This window comes from Haliotis rufescens, unplaced genomic scaffold (assembly GCF_023055435.1).
Source record: "Haliotis rufescens isolate VD_foot unplaced genomic scaffold, xgHalRufe1.0.p SCAF_10, whole genome shotgun sequence".
NCBI classification, from domain to species: Eukaryota; Metazoa; Mollusca; class Gastropoda; order Lepetellida; family Haliotidae; genus Haliotis; species Haliotis rufescens.
The window spans coordinates 34,639,268-34,656,758 of NW_025963780.1; positions in this window are offsets into that span (position 1 = coordinate 34,639,268).

Below are 17,491 nucleotides of genomic sequence, written 5' to 3' on the forward strand. Positions count from 1 at the left end.
ATTGGCGTAAAAACACGTACTTTTCTGTATTCATATTGATAATAGGGTCTTGCGATGACAGTAGTGTATTAAACTTCAGAATATTTGGAAAGATGTAAACACTTTGCTTCAGATGGCTATGACATAGAAAAATTAAGAAAAGGTGATATTCATTTTCGATATGGTTTAGGTTACAAACATTACATTTTCTAAATTCACGAGGAATATTGAACTGAACCCCAAACGAGTCCTGATTTTATTTACAGTTATACTACTCAAATAGTTCTCACATGAAATGGAAATTTACAACTGTGCATGATAAACCATTTGGGTTTTTTCGCATAAATTACCATGCCAAACCTGAAAAAAAGGTTTTAACCGCTGACGTAACATATTTAAAAACGCGGTTTTATTACCACATGTTTAAATGTACCAGACATCACCAAATCCTAATCTGAAAGTAACAGATTTAAGTTTCGTTACCCAATTTACGTGGCCTTGTTCATCGTACAACTGCAGCATATTGTAACATTTTTGGGGTATACGAGATTCATGCATATTATAAAGAGACAGCCAATATTTGACACATTTCAAAATAGCGAGCGACTGAATAGAAAATCTGCCAGACTCGGTTCTATGTCACTGAACCCCCAAATTCCAGCCCCGTATAAAAGTATTGGTGTTATCTTTGTATCAAAACATTTTAAGTAAAAGTGAGGGGAGGATGGTTTCAAGGAATGTATACTAATTAACAGGACCATGGCCACCTTTCTTTCCTCAACTGGAATATTATTTAAGCATTCGATCTCAGTAATCTATTGCTAAAATACGACCAAGATAATTGTATCCAGTAACTACTTTATACGCATTCCCATCATAATACCATTTTTTCATAACGTGATAAACCTCCCATATTTTTGAAAAACAACTATTTTTCTTTACACAGTTAGGTCTTCCGCTAATAGAAGTAGAAAAATATAAATAAATTCCGGATGTAACTTAACACCAAAACGACAGTTTTGTTCCATTTTGTAACCAATTCGTTTATGAAAAAAACTGAAACAAAAAGGGACAAAGCATACACCCTTGACCCACACCCACTAAGCAACACATATACCAGATACTCTGTTGTTTGAACGAACACAGGCCTTTACATTACTGTACAAGGATTGTAACATTTTACCCATTTTAGCACTCAAACCATGTTTGTACAATGGCTTCCATAGATGTCGTCAAGCCAGCTGATTTATTATGTTTCCAGGCACTGATGCTTTCACAAAGTTCGGATCTGGTGATTGTGGATTCTAATATGTCAATTGTCAGTTCCTGCACATAACCATGACCTGTCACTATGTACTCCATCTCACCAAGATTATCCTGAATACCCATTGGTTCAGAATTCAGCGACGAGAAATAGTCCCCCAGCCTTGTATATCAATAGGGTTGGGTCGTTGCGGTCGTCCAGACACACGTTTTATAATGTCCCAGAAACATTTAGAGTCTCCCACTGCTGCATTTTCTAGGTCACTCCTTTTACATTGTGCAAACTGGTCCTTCTTGATTCCACACAGTTATCTGTATTCATTGCAAACTTTGTTTTACTTAAAAGGTATGAGTTATCTTTAGTTATTTCTGAACGCATTTACATAATGGCACCGTTCATGTTTTTTACAGAGACATTCATCATCATCGGGGAACATGTCACTCGATGCCAAACCATAATCTATCACACTACACCCTAAATGCCTAATAGGAGGCACGGGTGGCCCAGTCGTCTAAGGCGCCGCGTTTCGCTGTGCAGAATTGCGTCCCTTGGGCACGCCAGAAACCTATGATTGTGGGTTCGAATCCCGGTTCGCTCCGATTATGTTTCTAGGTTTGTCAGCACCATACCCGTGCTCGTGGGTTTCACAGAAGTGGTAAACGTCTGAGACCTGCATCACTTAGGGCTTTCCTCCAACATTAAGCTGACACGCTGTGATATAACTGGAATACTGTTAAAAGCGGCGTTAAACCAAACTCACTCACTCACTCATGTACAATGGACCTGTGAAGATCTGGGGCAGAATAGATCTTCAGCAACCCATTCTTGCCATAAGAGGCGACTAACGGGATCGGGTGGTCAGACTCGCTGACCTGGTTGATGCATGTCCTCATATCCCAAATGCGTGGATGGATGCTCATGATGTCGACCACTGGACTGTCTGGTCAAGACTCGATTATTTACAGACAATCGTCATGTAGCTGGAATATTGCTGAGTGCGGCGTTAAACAACAGGCAAATAAACAAACAAACAAACCCAAGTACAATGATAGAAACAGCCGGGTCTTCTTCCAGTGTACTCAATAAAAAATACAACAAAATCTCTACCCCATTTTGTCTATCTTTGTCATTATTACCAGGTCGATCTCTCCGGCTGGATATATGTAAACACACATAATGTAGCGCTACTGAAACCAAACATACTTTTATCCAACAGAATAGTAATAGCATGTTATCTGTAGCGAAAATCAATAACACGTCTTACCAGTGAATATTTTATCAAAGGTATTCCTCCAGAATAACTCCCGAACTTGGACCTTTTACGAATTACGCTTATTACTAATAATTGCAAGAAACCGAGCAAAAACAATAAAACACGTGAGCATAGCAAAACGTATCCTATATTTTAAATCAAACTTTGTTTATAAGAATATTTTACATTAAGGGGCGATGTGTACGATATTAACCCTTAATGTAAAAAAACCCAAAACTTTTTACATTAAGGGTTGCGGGTTGTTACTCTCAATGTAAAAACGTAACCCTTAATGTAACATGGCATGCATCAACCACGTCAGCGAGTCTGACCACTCGATCTCGTGAGTCGCCCCGTACATGAAAACGACGATCATAGTCACCTTTTACGACAAGTTTGGGTTGCTGAAGACCTATTCTAACCCGGATCTTCACGAATCGCATATGCAAGGCTGTGAACCCAAAGTCTAAATGACCAATGTAAGGAAGTAGCACGAGGTATAAAGGGGTTGCACAGACACAAGGACAAATTGATTTTGAAACTGGATGTAACATTTAATTAAATAACTTTGTGCAATATTCTTGATATTTCCAGAACCTGAAATTTTCTTAGATGAAAATAAATTATAGTTTATTATTTATTATTTTGACCATTACATGACTTTAATTTGAACTTGCCACCATGCTGTTAAACTCTCTCAAAATGCTAAATAAAAGCCATCTTCTCAGAGACCACTGGACAGTGAAACTTTAAATACTTGACACCCCGATTTCTTCAAGCGGTTTGAAGATTCCGGGGTAGAATAGGTCTTCAGCAACCAAATGAATGCTTGCCGTAAAAGGCGACTATGCTTGTCGTAAAAGGCGACTAACAGGATCGGGTGGTCAGGCTCGCTGACTTGGTTGATGCATGTCATCGTATCCCAATTGCGTGGATCGATGCTCATGATATCAATCACTGGATTGTCTGATCCAGACTCGATTATTTACAGACCGCGGGTCATATAGCTGGAATATTGCTGAGTGCGGCGTTAAACAACCAACCAACCAACCAACCAAATATACGTAGCCATAGATCCTATAGATTACATGATTGCATCAACCACTTCCCCGCTTCCTACAGTATTTATTTGAAAGTGGGTGATTATGATTTTTTAAATGAATTCCCATTATCCTTTTCCTACTTATCAATTTTAACATGGACCACAAAAGGTGCCCCAGATAATAAGACTTGATGGCATAAAGATAAATGCCTGAACAACTTTCAGATTGAAATTCTAACTGACGCTAATTAAGAAAAGCACTATTCTGCAAATAGACACTTTAATCAAAGAAAACATATCTCAACAGTCATTCACCAGGATAGGATAATAAACATGATTACAAGAATGAAATAAATTCTTACTCCACATATACAACAGCACAACATACTGCGCAGGCTAAAAAGGCAGATGTTCTTGTGACATCCATGACCCAACTCGTGTCATTCCGGGCAAGGCGAAAGACAGCTCCGTGTCCCTCTGAAAGGATTTCATATTTTTGTAGGAACATCAGAACGATTTCAAACAAGAATGATAATTCTTTTCTGTTACAGTGGGAAATGTTACAGAAGCAATCGCATGTTGCTGTATTTAAAAGAATAAAACTTTGATATATTATTCCAAGCTGACGTATTTGTTCCAACTTTTATTTCTAAGTGTATATATTTAACCTATTATATGATTTTGAAGTTTAATCAAATGACATAAGAATTGCAAGTGTGATTTTTATGCTGGAATGGGCAATTAAAATAATAATGTAAAGAATATCCAGTTGGCTGGACATTCATTTTCCATTAACCAATGTCAGCTATATTTTATACCATGATATAAGCACCAATAAATTATAATGTACATTTTATATAAATATGAATTACCAATGAAAACAAGGCGTTTGGATGGCAATCTGTCATTAATATAATAAAAACATCTAATAGAGAGAAGCAAAAACAGTGCAGGCAAACATTAAGGATGTGCAGGGGAAACCTAAAGATGTCTATGTCTTAAAATCTTAATGGTTATCCCAAAACTTAATAAAGCATCAATTAATCATCTAATTTATAGCACTCCTTGTGAAAAGGTATAATGCTTGATTTGTCTCAAGATTTCACTACAGAATTCGAAATAACATTGGTGAATATTAAACTTGTCTTTCATTTATTGTACATGCCGCTTCGATAAATAAAAAATTGTAAAATAGAATGTGTTACATTAATCAGTACCAGATTCAACTCAGGAGTGACAAATCATATCTATTTATATATGTATCTAGTTTAGATAACTATGGGTACAAATTAACCCTAACAATGACTGTTGAATGTTTTCCATTTAATATTCTGGTTATCATAAAACTTCTAAATAGGCACGTCAAGATAAGTTGTATTCTAAATATGAAATCAATGTTAGTGACAAGGCTTTCATAGACTTTTAAAAACATCGTAAATAGAAGAAATTCTAAACTTTCATGTACGAGTTGACAAACCCCTTGTGAAAGTATAATATGAAAACGCTGAATGATAGTATGCCCTGAGATCAGACTATGCTTATTCACTGTCTTTAATAATACTTTTATTATTATGCTTTTAAAGCATGTAAGCACAATATATAATATTAAAGTTAACAAATTGTGTATGAATAATATTGTTTTGAAACTTGTGGCAAGTTCACGTTTACCTAATAATATTCATCACCTCTAAGTACATATTAAAATAGATATAAAACTGTATTAAAATTGAAAAGACAAATAAATCGTCAGAGATAAATCGCAATAGCAAAATGTGAGCCTTTATCAAAACAAAACACACAAATGTGGATTTGAATCTCTCATAGTGCATGGTCCTGTTTCTATTAACAATTACGATTCATGCAACGCAATTCTTTATGGATGTGCTTTGTAATGACGATACATATATTTCACGATTTTATAAACGGTCACATATTGCCTCATTGAACACACAAAACACAAAAATGTGGATTTGAATCTCTCATAGTGCATGATCCTTTTTCTATTAACAATTACGATTCATGCAACGCAATTCTTTATCGATGTGCTTGTAATGACGATATATATATACTAGTATTTCACGAGTTTACAAACGAATGATTATTTCTATCAAAGTAGCTCATTCCTTACCCACATTCTGATTGGTGTGATTGATCGATAGGGGGACAGTCAATTTGCAGGTTACGGAAAGGGGCGAGTTGTAATGAATGATTCTTGTCAAGGTTTTTGATAACCTTGTTACCTAAGGATGCAACAACATGTTCTTATTTTCACAAAATATATTTCTTTTTCACAAGATTTTGGTTGAAAAGGCATGTACTATAGATGATAGTTTGTGAGATTTGAGGATAGATGTCTTGTATATGGATAAAATTGAAAATGATGTTTTAGACACTTTAGACACCCTGAAAGAGTTAATTACGATCTATCAATCCCAACCTGTAGCAATCGCAATATTCAAAATTTTGCTTGTGCATAGAGACTGGAATCTATTCATATACACCTTATTGAATCAACAATGGTTATTCAATCAAAAATAAATAATGTTTAACTTCTTTTAAATTATAAATTGAATAATAATGAGATATACGTTATGTCCATTGTGCAGATAGCAAATGTGTCCTTGGCAATAATAATAAAACTATATATTCATTGATCCTGTGTATGTGCAATAGCACTTGAAATAACTAATAATTTGGTCTTAATACTGACACTTGGTTCCACACAAAACTATATTCGACCACCAATTCACCTGTAATCAGGTAGGAATAAAAATCTGTGATTCATGTTAGGGAAACCAAAAAAAATATACAGTTGTGACTCATCAACAACACACCCCCAAAACGATTGGATAAACGTTAAAGTTGTGTTGTTTTTACGTGGATGCGGTTGCTTCTTTACTTTTGATGAAATTTGGAATTTTGAAGAATGCCGTGCTATAGGTGGGGGAGCTAAGGGAGGTTGTGTGTTATTTTGGATTTTAAAAATTTATATATTTAAAAAAAAGGCCTGTTTTAATTAGGAAAGTGCCTAATGCCTTGAAGTTTTGAAGGATGTTAAGTGGGTTTAAGAATATTATCAACAATTTCCAGTATCCCCCCCCCCAAATAAAATATTGGTTTGGTTGATTGATTATTATTTTTTCTCTGAGATATTTACATTTAGGTTCCATTTTAGGCATTATTGATTAAAGGAATCTGATGATTTTTATAATTTAAATTGGGTATCGCTTAATAAAACTGTATCGTCTGCATAGAGTAATACTAAAATGTATAACCATACTGTGATGTCATTTCCTGATATTGAATCAAATAAAATCCCTTGGCATCAGTGTTGTGTTAAATACGATTCAAGATCGTTTAAGAATATTGAAAACAGTAGTGGTGATAGATTTTCGCCCTGTCTGACACCTGACTGACAAGGGAAATACTCTGATTCTGCGTTATTTGATTGTACCATTGGTTCAATATTACTGTACATATTTTTAACTAAAGTTAGAAATCGGTCCTCAATTCCAGTGTTTTGCATTTTAGACCACAGTCCTACTCTCCGGACAGTATCAAATGCCTTTGTAAAATCTATGCCCGCACAATAAAGTTTTTGTTGTTAATAGTTTCAAAATATGCATTAATGAAGGGATAACGAATAACGAATATATTATCCGCAGTTTGAATTTTTTTTCCTAAATCCCGACTGTACTGGAGTTCTATTATTAGCATCTAAAGTTTTTCAATCGTTCGTTTAGGATACTGGTGAAAGGTTTTCCGAAACAGCTTAATATCACAATATATAAGTCTATACGAGTTTGGATCAAATGGATCGCCTATATTTTTGAAGATATGTTTTATAATTCCCGACAGCCACGTTTCAGGGATTACACCACATGAGAGGACAAGATTGAAAAATTCCGAATATAGTTGGGCAAGTACGCCAATGCTATCTATAATATGATTATTCTCGACACAATCTAGCCCGGAAGCCTTATTTAAAAAAAACTTCTTTGCAGCTTTTATAATTTCGTCATTCGTTACATCTTCATTTAAAATTTTACAATCATATACCACTGTTAAGTTCTGATCTCATCTCATCAATATCCAAATTAAATTCTTCAATTCTATATTCGTATGGAACTTGATACTCGCATAGATTATTTGTCTGGGCATTAAAGTCCCCAATCAAAATAACTTCGTGTGCAGAAACCGTTCAATATTCTTTGTAAATGCCTTCTACAGTACATACAATTTACACATGATATATTGACAAGGTCCCAGCTTGCAATCATGAATTCTAAGAGCTTACGGTTGCGTCATAACTTCATCTGAGACAATGACTGTCCTTTGTGCGAACACCTGGCATCAGCATTTATTTGTTAGTAATGCATTTATATAATTTGGTTACCTTTTACGCAAAATCGAATCTGTTGGAATCGTTGGAAAGTCAAAACAGTTATTCCCTAGCATTGACGTTTCATATTCCTACCACAATGGTTGTTAACGACATGAGTTTTTGTTGATTAGTTGATAATATTTGTAAGCCTGTACTGTCTGGGTTACTTTGACATGGCAATTTGACATTGTCAGGACCACGCATTTCAGCAAAAGTCACGGTAATGTTTTTTCAATAATAGTTTATCCAGAAAACAATAGTTAAAATTAGTTTCCTGAATAGACAACTAAATATTTATATTTCCTTTTTAAACAAACACTCGTTTTAACACACAAAAATACATAACAAATGCAATACTGCGTGGAATTGAAATGAACGTGTTCATTAGGTGAGATATTTCAAAACAATATGCAATAAAAGGTGTTGAAGATCTCCTTTAGTTGACTACAAAATACAGTTTTTACACGTGCACATACCTTCAGCTACATCAGTTATTATATATATTTATTAATATGTGATCTTTAAATACCCATTTCGAAAATAAATCAACGGACACGAATAACCATACTTATCACTACACAAGGAACATCTCAAGAGATACGAGAGGCCGTCAAATCCCTTAGCAGGAATAAATCTCCAGGTCTGGATAAGATTACAAATGAACACATTATTTATTCGGGAGAACATCTTATATGTGAGTTATGTATATGTTTAAGCATCTGATAAAACTACAATATGTACCTTATGACTATAGACTTGGCATGGTTATAGCAATATATAAGGTGAAGAATGAGAAATCTGATCCCCGAAATTATAGAGGTATTACTCTAACATCATGTCTCTGTAAGAAAATTACTGTTCAAACGTAAAGGGGTTTAACCAAGACTTTCCTGATATGTTACAGTTTGGTTTATATAGAACATGGAACTAGTAAGTCGGTATTTACTTTGATTGAAGGCATTCAGTACTACATACAAAGGGGTCCTGCAGTTTAAGCTGCTTTTTTAAATAAATTAAATGAAAAAGCATTTGATAGAATATGGCGTTAAGTAGTATTTCAACCTACATGAGTGAGTGAGTGAGTTGGGTTTTACGCCGCTTTTAATATATATTTTTTATATCGCGGCGTGTCAGCTTAATGTGGGAGGAAAGCCCGAAGTGATGCAGGTCTCAGACGTTTACCACTTCGGTGAAACCAACGAGCACGGGTATGGTGCTCGCAAACCTAGAAACATAATCGGGGCGAACCGGGGTTCGAACCCACAATCATAGGTTTCTGGCGTGCCCAAGGGACGCAACTCTGCACAACGAATCGCGGCGCCTTAGACGACCGGGCCACCCGTGCCCCCTCAACCTACATGAAAATGGCATTAGAGGTAATACATGGAAATAACTAAATAAGTGTTAGGAAATAACTATGCTTTTGTTTCCTACCAAGGTGAAAAATCAGACTAGGTGTTGGCTAAGGCAGGGTAATCTCTGGATGTGTTTTTCTGGTTTTAATAAATGATCTCATTACAGCCCTTTGACAAGCACAATGTGGCATTTGTGCATATTGTAAGGATATTCCAAGTCTGCTTGCCGACGATACTACACTTGTTAGCGCATCACCGAAATGCTTACATACATCCCTTGATATTGTACATACATATGCCCCAAGTTGGCGCCCAGCATATAATCCATCAAAAAGTGCAATAACTGTGTTCACCAAAGCAAAACGCAAGGGGCGTAATTTTCCCTGCAAACTTGGTGATGCACACTTTACTACGACTGATTCTACGGTATATGGTGGAATACTCTTAACATATAATCTTTCTTGTAAAATAAGAATTGAAAAGGACAGTCATGAAGCTAGGAAAAATATTAACTCCCAAATATCTTTAGGGTGAAATAGTTATGATCTTCATCCAATTTCAAGCCTGAAATTTGGCTCAGAATAATACTCAAAACCAGCATTTATGGATGTGAATTACCTCAAGGGTCAACATGCCATCTGTTTGAAGGCACACAAAGATATTTTGCACGCACTGTACGTGCTTTTGATAAAATATCTGCTTCAGAATCCATTATTGCGAATCTTAGACTTTGGACAATTACTGCATATATTGATAAATGCAAACTTTCTTGATCGTTTATGCAAAATCTGAACCGTATTAACTTTCAACAAATATTTTTTGTGCGTCCATTGCCAGATCATAAACACTCTGTAAAGAACTTAAACCCAAACTTGATAATTACAATTTGGGTAGCTACCTTGTACATAAGTTCAATACGGTACTCCCCCCAAAAAAAAAAACAACAACAACAAAACATGGAGAAATCTTTTTAATGAAACTACATGTATATGCATATACGAAGAACGACTATGGATCACAAATGTATCAAATAAATATGGCATGTCCCGTTAAAAGATAAGTCATACGAAATTAACATATCCTGTAATTTGGCAATTAGTTTTTCTGTACATGGAAGATCGACCTGCTTAACATAACAAGTCTCATAACGCTGTAAACTTTCGAAAGAATGCAAGCACTGAAATAAGCATACGTTCGACTATGCCAACCACATTATTGAACATTGTTAAACGCTTATATCAGAAAGAAATGCGTTTTTCTCTTCTCTTATTGACTTACTTTACATTCAAAAATATGTTGATTTCGAAACGCAAGACTAAACAGATACATTGTATATCATTTGTACGTGTGACTGAAACAAAAGTTACTCACAATCTGGATCAACACAGCTGGGAAACTATCATACTATAATTCGTCTCGTACATGTACAACTAAAGCATCTTTTGATATATATCTGTTAGTGGATATCTGTCTCAGTATTGGTATTTGAATTTGATAAGCTGTGTGGAATTGTAAATATGTTATGCCTTTTTTATTTTATTATGTTAGCCACGTGTAGCTGAATATACTTTCATTGTAATCTTCGGAATGACCTCTGGAGGAAATATAGAATCTATCCCTCTCTCTCTAACATATATTTTATGTATGGGTATAACCAGTTGTATCGACGCTACTTATTATTTTCATGTGTCGAATTTTTACATAACGCTCGTATGATAATTATGATTAGACAAAAAATTAAGATGGAATCAAAGGGAGTTTTAACCAAACTATTTGAGAGATCTGACACTTTTTAGTGTAAAACATCTTTTCATAATTGTAACGGGCGATTGATGTCACATCTGAATTTAACACTAATACACGGAGTTATCTGAGCGCGGAGTGAGAGTTACGGGCCTAGTAGAAAGGAGTGTATTGAACCTATGCTGAAATCACTCTAGAGAGAATTTGTAAGGGATTGATCTGAGCCTGCTACATCGGCGGGTACCCCTCACTGTGCCCCCACCCCTTGTTCTGGGTAAAAGTGCAGTCAGTCATGGTAAACAGGGAGACAACAGGAGATTAACTATAGCCAGTTTCTACAGGTAACAGGTATACGTTATTTATTTCTACAAATTAAATGCACATTACAAAAATTCTGGTAAAATACACTATAAGATACATTGCAAGAAACATATGAAGCTACTTATTCAATTAAAACCATTTTCTTTTAATGGTCACATACTGGAAATAAATTATATGAAATGATTTGTAAGGTATGGTTGACATATTTCATGATTTACATGTAGAACCATCTTCAAACGCGTTTACACACCCAAAAAGGGGGATACAGCATCGGCATACTCAATTAGAGTTTTACTGCTGGTCAAAATTTTAACCATCACCCTGAGAATACTTGTCAAGGTTGTGGTATTTTGTTCTCTTTTGAAGGTCTCACAATTGATCTGTTCGTTCCTGATGTCTAAGTACTTGTAGATGTTGGTATGGCTAGAATAGGCTTTCTCTCACTCCGAACATTTCAGGTCAGGGAATAATTCTTGAATGACAATGCCCTTGACATCTGCACCTGCACATTTCCACTTTAGTCAGACAGACTATATCTGAAAATGCAGTGGAATGTAGCTCTAAATCCCCCATACACCCAGGGAGAGGGCACAGTGAGGTTAAACCACATCGACCTTGCTAATTAAGCCACGCTCCCTCATTACCACTTTAAGATTCGTTTGGTTTGTGACAAACATGACCTCAAAATACGTACTTTTAATTAAACGCAACAGCTCCATGTTTCCATTTTCACTGTATTTTCTCTGCCATCGTATTGTACAAGATACTGGCTACAAAATTGTGAAAAACAAATCTATTACTATTTTTCATGATACTTGCACTTTAAAAGATGTGTACATCCAAAATGTCATGGGTCCTTGTCCAATTCTAGAAAAGATAAATGATACACTACATTCAAAACTATTATAGTAGCTTTACCTTATCTTTTAAATGTAAAGTTACGTTAGTTTGGAATAACACTCGATTTCATTGTATCTCACAAAATGTATTTAGATAAGACAAAATAACAAAACACTTTGCTTTATGACCCGCAAGGAATTTTCTTTACGCCAAAGTAATGCAAAACACGAACTAATAAATTGTGAATAGGAACAATTACATGTTATTAATATAATGTGACAGATAAAACAAATAATACAAAGAATAATACCAAAAAATACAAAAGGGGGAATTTTTAAAACTGATGATATACAACGGAAACCAGTTTCCTTAATGATGAGTTAAGGGGGAAATGCTAACAGGAATACAAGACATTTTACATCGTTTGGATTTAAATATAGGAACACGTATACACGTCCTGATGGTAAAAGCGGACAACAATGATAACACAGAAAGAAAGATCATGTAAAGGTTTACCAGCTAGAAATTTGGTTAGTATACAGCTCACCTATAGATTTAAACTGCCATCCTGAGATTTTGCCTGCCAAATTAATGAATTTCTTTAGTTTGGTTTGTTCTGTGCCGAAAGGGGTTTATACCAGCACTGAATACAGGAGATTAAGGTTTCTTAAAACGTGAAGGCATGCTTGTCCCTTTTGCGAACAACTGGTGCCATTACTTATTTTTAGTGATCTATTCACATATTTTTTTACCAAGATTTCACATGACCCTTTAACACCAAATGGGATTTCTTTCGTCGGATAATTGAAACTCGTTATTCTCTGGCATTGACACGAATGACTAAGAGTTTGGGCTCTTGGACATATATGGAACACCCCATTGCTCTTGGACATATATGGAATACCCCATTGCTCTTGGATATATATGGAATACCCCATTGCTCTTGGACATATATGGAATACCCCATTGCTCTTGGACATATATGGAATACCACACTGCCCTTGACATATATGGAATGCACCATTGCTCTTGGACATATATAGAATACCCCATTGCTCTTGGACATGTATGCAATACCCCACTGCTCTTGGACATATATGGAATACCCCACTGCTCTTGACATATATGGAATGCACCATTGCTCTTGGACATATATAGAATACCCCATTGCTCTTGGACATATATGGAATACCCCACTGCTCTTGGACATATATGGAATACCCCATTGCTCTTGGACATATATGGAATACCCCACTGCTCTTGACATATATGGAATACTCCATTCCTCCTGCTTTGTTACCACCCTTAATGTTATTATTTTCCAATAATGAGTTGCGTATTAACCCTTATTTCAAAAATAATGTTTTGATTGTTTCTTCGTTGTTTAACACCGCACTCAGCAATATTCCAGCTGTATGACGGCAGTTTGTACAGAATCGAGTCTGAACCAGACGATCCAATGATTGACATTATGAGCATCGATCCACGCCATTGGGATATGATGACATGCATCAACCAAGTCAGCAAGCCTGACCACCCAATCCCGATAGTCACCTCGTACGACATCTAAATGTTCCGTTCAAGGTGAAGACAATAGTAGCCAACAATGACATACATGGGTTAGCATGATATAAAACAATAAACTTATAGGACTAGAGTGAATATGTCACCTTTCATACTCAGGATCCAATCAAGCAAATGTTCATGATGTAGTCGGAATCGGACAATCGACTCCAATATTGGTAGATATTTCTTATAATTGGAAAGGGTTTTGTCGCTTATATTTCAATCACTATACATTGCACATGTACAGTCATATTTGTAAATACCAATCGCAATACTGCACTGAACCTTCTGAACTTTATACTCTTCAGTTTAAATTATTCAGTTTTATATATTTTATGCTATTGTGAGTGGGTAGGTATATATAGAGAATCTCACCCGGGTGTCTTTCCTGATCTTGAAGTCTTTGAAAGACTCATCAAAGACTCCAATCAGCCATAATCCCGTTGTTTCTATGGCCGGCTTCATCCTTTTTGTTAATGTCACTGACTTCATCGATGATTGTCATCACTACCCTTGTGTGCACATAACAGGCTTCTCCACTCCAGTATAACAATATCTACTCTACTGTATAAACACTGCCTCCTACTTTTATATATACTTGACCACCACACTCTGTAAATCACTTGCTTGATAACGGTGTTAGAACCTACACCGAAACGTCGCTTTTAATTGTAATAAAGAAGTTGTTCATCCATATATTCTTATCCTTACTTAGTACTCCAACTTCTAAATGCCTATTAAAGAAGTTAAAATAATTGTCTTAAACAGATCTCCCGCTCATGGATGCCCGGTGATGTTCTGGTCTCAGAGGTTGCAGATCATGTTCTTCTTTAAATAACCAGCACCAAAAAAAGCAGCGAACATTTTTTCAAGACATTTGTAGAAAGGATTATCCTTTCAGTTAATACACGCAGGTATTCATGATGGCGGCCTCCATCCATTGACTGGCCTCAAACTCTATAAGAGTAGCGTCCTTCCAAGAGCGCTGTTCGGGTGTGAAACACTTGATGATACTTCGACAACTCTCGACCTTCAAATTGAAAGGGGGCGGTCGGTTAGCCTAATGGTTAAAGCGTTTGCTCGTCACGCCAAATACCCGGGTTAGATTCCCGACATATATATACTAAATGCTAAATAATACCACCCCACACATTCACGAAAGCAGTACTGGTATGAGCTGTTAAATATCAAACGAAAAACACGATTTAACCTTCCAACTTCGATATCAATATGGAATGTTCAGGGCAAATCTTCACAAGGTTTCATCTTAAGCATAGATAGTGCCACCACGTGTCCCAACTTTCAGGATGGCACGCTTTACTTACTGTCCTCTTTGACCCTGGAAATGATACAGATAGCTAAGTCATTAGTTATAAAACTGCTTGTTGGCACACGTGTCAAAACATACAATACAAAGGGTATGTCCAGCCCTGGAAACTATCTGGATGCACTCTGGACAAATGCTGTACTTAACATATTCATTACAAACTAATAGCTATATCTACTTTATTTTGCTAAATGTAGGCCAACGGCCCATGTTTACATTCGATTACATGACGTGTAGAGTATATAACATATTCATATAAAATAGTTTACATGATAGAAGATTTATGACACTATATCCTCAGACTTATTTTACATGGGAGCATCGCATGACAAAGGTACATGGCTAGTTTTGAAGACACGTACCGCTTCTTGTGGCCATTAGAAGATAAAATTTATTCTTATCAGGGTAAAGGTTATACGTTTCCTGCATATTTTGTACGTAGATGTTTGAACGCTGAGCAAACTAATAGGAAGTGATATTCATTCTCAATATATCAATAATTGCAACATTTACATAATTGAACACTTTGCGGTTTATTAAAATATCTAGCAGTTTCAATATGCAGTTGATGTGAAAAGCATCGAAACTGAACTTGGGCAACTTTGAATTTCTTGACAGTATACAAACGGGGTACAGCTCTTTTCCAAAACAATAAATATGATGATGTTTTAGTACCGTTTTGGAACATGCTTTGCCAATCATGTTCATATGTATATTCCATGGGTAACATGAATTCAGACAAGAAAGATTATGGATGGTGAATACACTGCTGTTTCCATATAAATTCGAAACCAAAGCTAAACAGGATATATTTACATTTCGAAACCCAGTGTTCTGTTTGCCTTTATTGGATGCCTGTAACATCGTCTCAAAACACTTTATTGGATAAAGGGAGTCAGGCATAGAGATAAGCTTCATTCAGTAACTAATACATCTTTTGTAAGCATAAATCGATAATGGATATCGGCCACACTCTCCATGCACGATGTGGTTAGGGCTAGACATCTAAACACCAGGAAAGCGCTTACACCCCAACATATGTACACTTCTGCCAAGAAGTTCATTCCCCTCAGACCGCCTCCGTGGTCTAGTGGTAGAGCGTCCGCCCGGAGAGCGGAAGGTTCGGGGTTCGATCCCCGACCGCGTCATACCAAAAGACGTTAAAAATGGTACTTGTCGTTACCCTGTCTGGCGCTCAACATTGTGTCTGAGTGGGGTATTCATGTTAAACTGCGGCATGGTATCTTAGTGAGCTAGCACTATAAATCAGTCCGGACTAGTACAAGCAGCCACACAAACACACACAAGTACATGCACGTCGCAATATAAGTGCAATATTCTTGGACGCGACGTTTAACTCCATTTCACCTCACCTTATTCCCCTAAATTGGGCCTTTGGTTGGATGTTACCTTTATATAAGTTTTACAAATTTCACCTTTTGTACATATTGTATCGATCTTTAATGAACCCGGTCACACCTCAGTCTATCATACGAATTCATGCGAGTGTACTCCAATTCATTGGCATTATTTTCCACAACATTAAAGTTTAGTTGGTTTCTTTCTCATTTCCCATTTTATGTCTTGTTACGTTTCTATTCGTTACATTGTTTATGATGACTTACAAAGACGAGGCTACAGAGCGGAAGAAACCGTCCCGTCACATCTTTGGTCTTGTGTATTGTAGTAAAATGGTAACAGCCTACGCTTTTACGTGGGTTTTGTGTTCCACATACGTTCCATTAATGACACGGGGCAATTAAGGGACACTAGGTGTGCGATATACAGGTACACGTGCGCGTATTGTAATGGAAAAATACCCGATTCGTCTTTCATTGCAAAACTTCTGGCTGAATATCTCACATTCTAACGAAATCTCGATATAATTATTTTATTATATGAGGTGTTGAAGTGACCAATGGGAATTATGTTTGGAGCCGATTGAGGAAAACTTGAGTTACTATTGTGACACGAAAGCAGCTTTTAAATGCATTGCCCCTTTTGGAATGAAAATAGGAACAGTTCAGAAAAAAACCCAGCCTTCTTATGATTATTTCCATATTCTCAGTAGTACGTTGTATATAATTACAGTGTCGGCCTTATTTACAGGTGAGTCGACAATACCTGCTCTCGTTCAATTACAATCTGCCACACCACGCGTAAATCAACAGTTATGTAGGTGTTGCTGTTGGCAAATACCAAGCCTGTATATAAATTATTGTGGATACACGGGCACATGGGCCAAATACCACAAAATAGTTGAATTAAGTTAAAATGAGTTGAATTATGTGTCATGATGCTTGTAGATACACCTTTATGTATTTGTAAAAGAAAGGAAAATATTCTTGCAAATGGTCGAAATATTTTGATAACGCCACAAATTAGTTGAATAAAGTTAACATGAGTTGAATCATATGT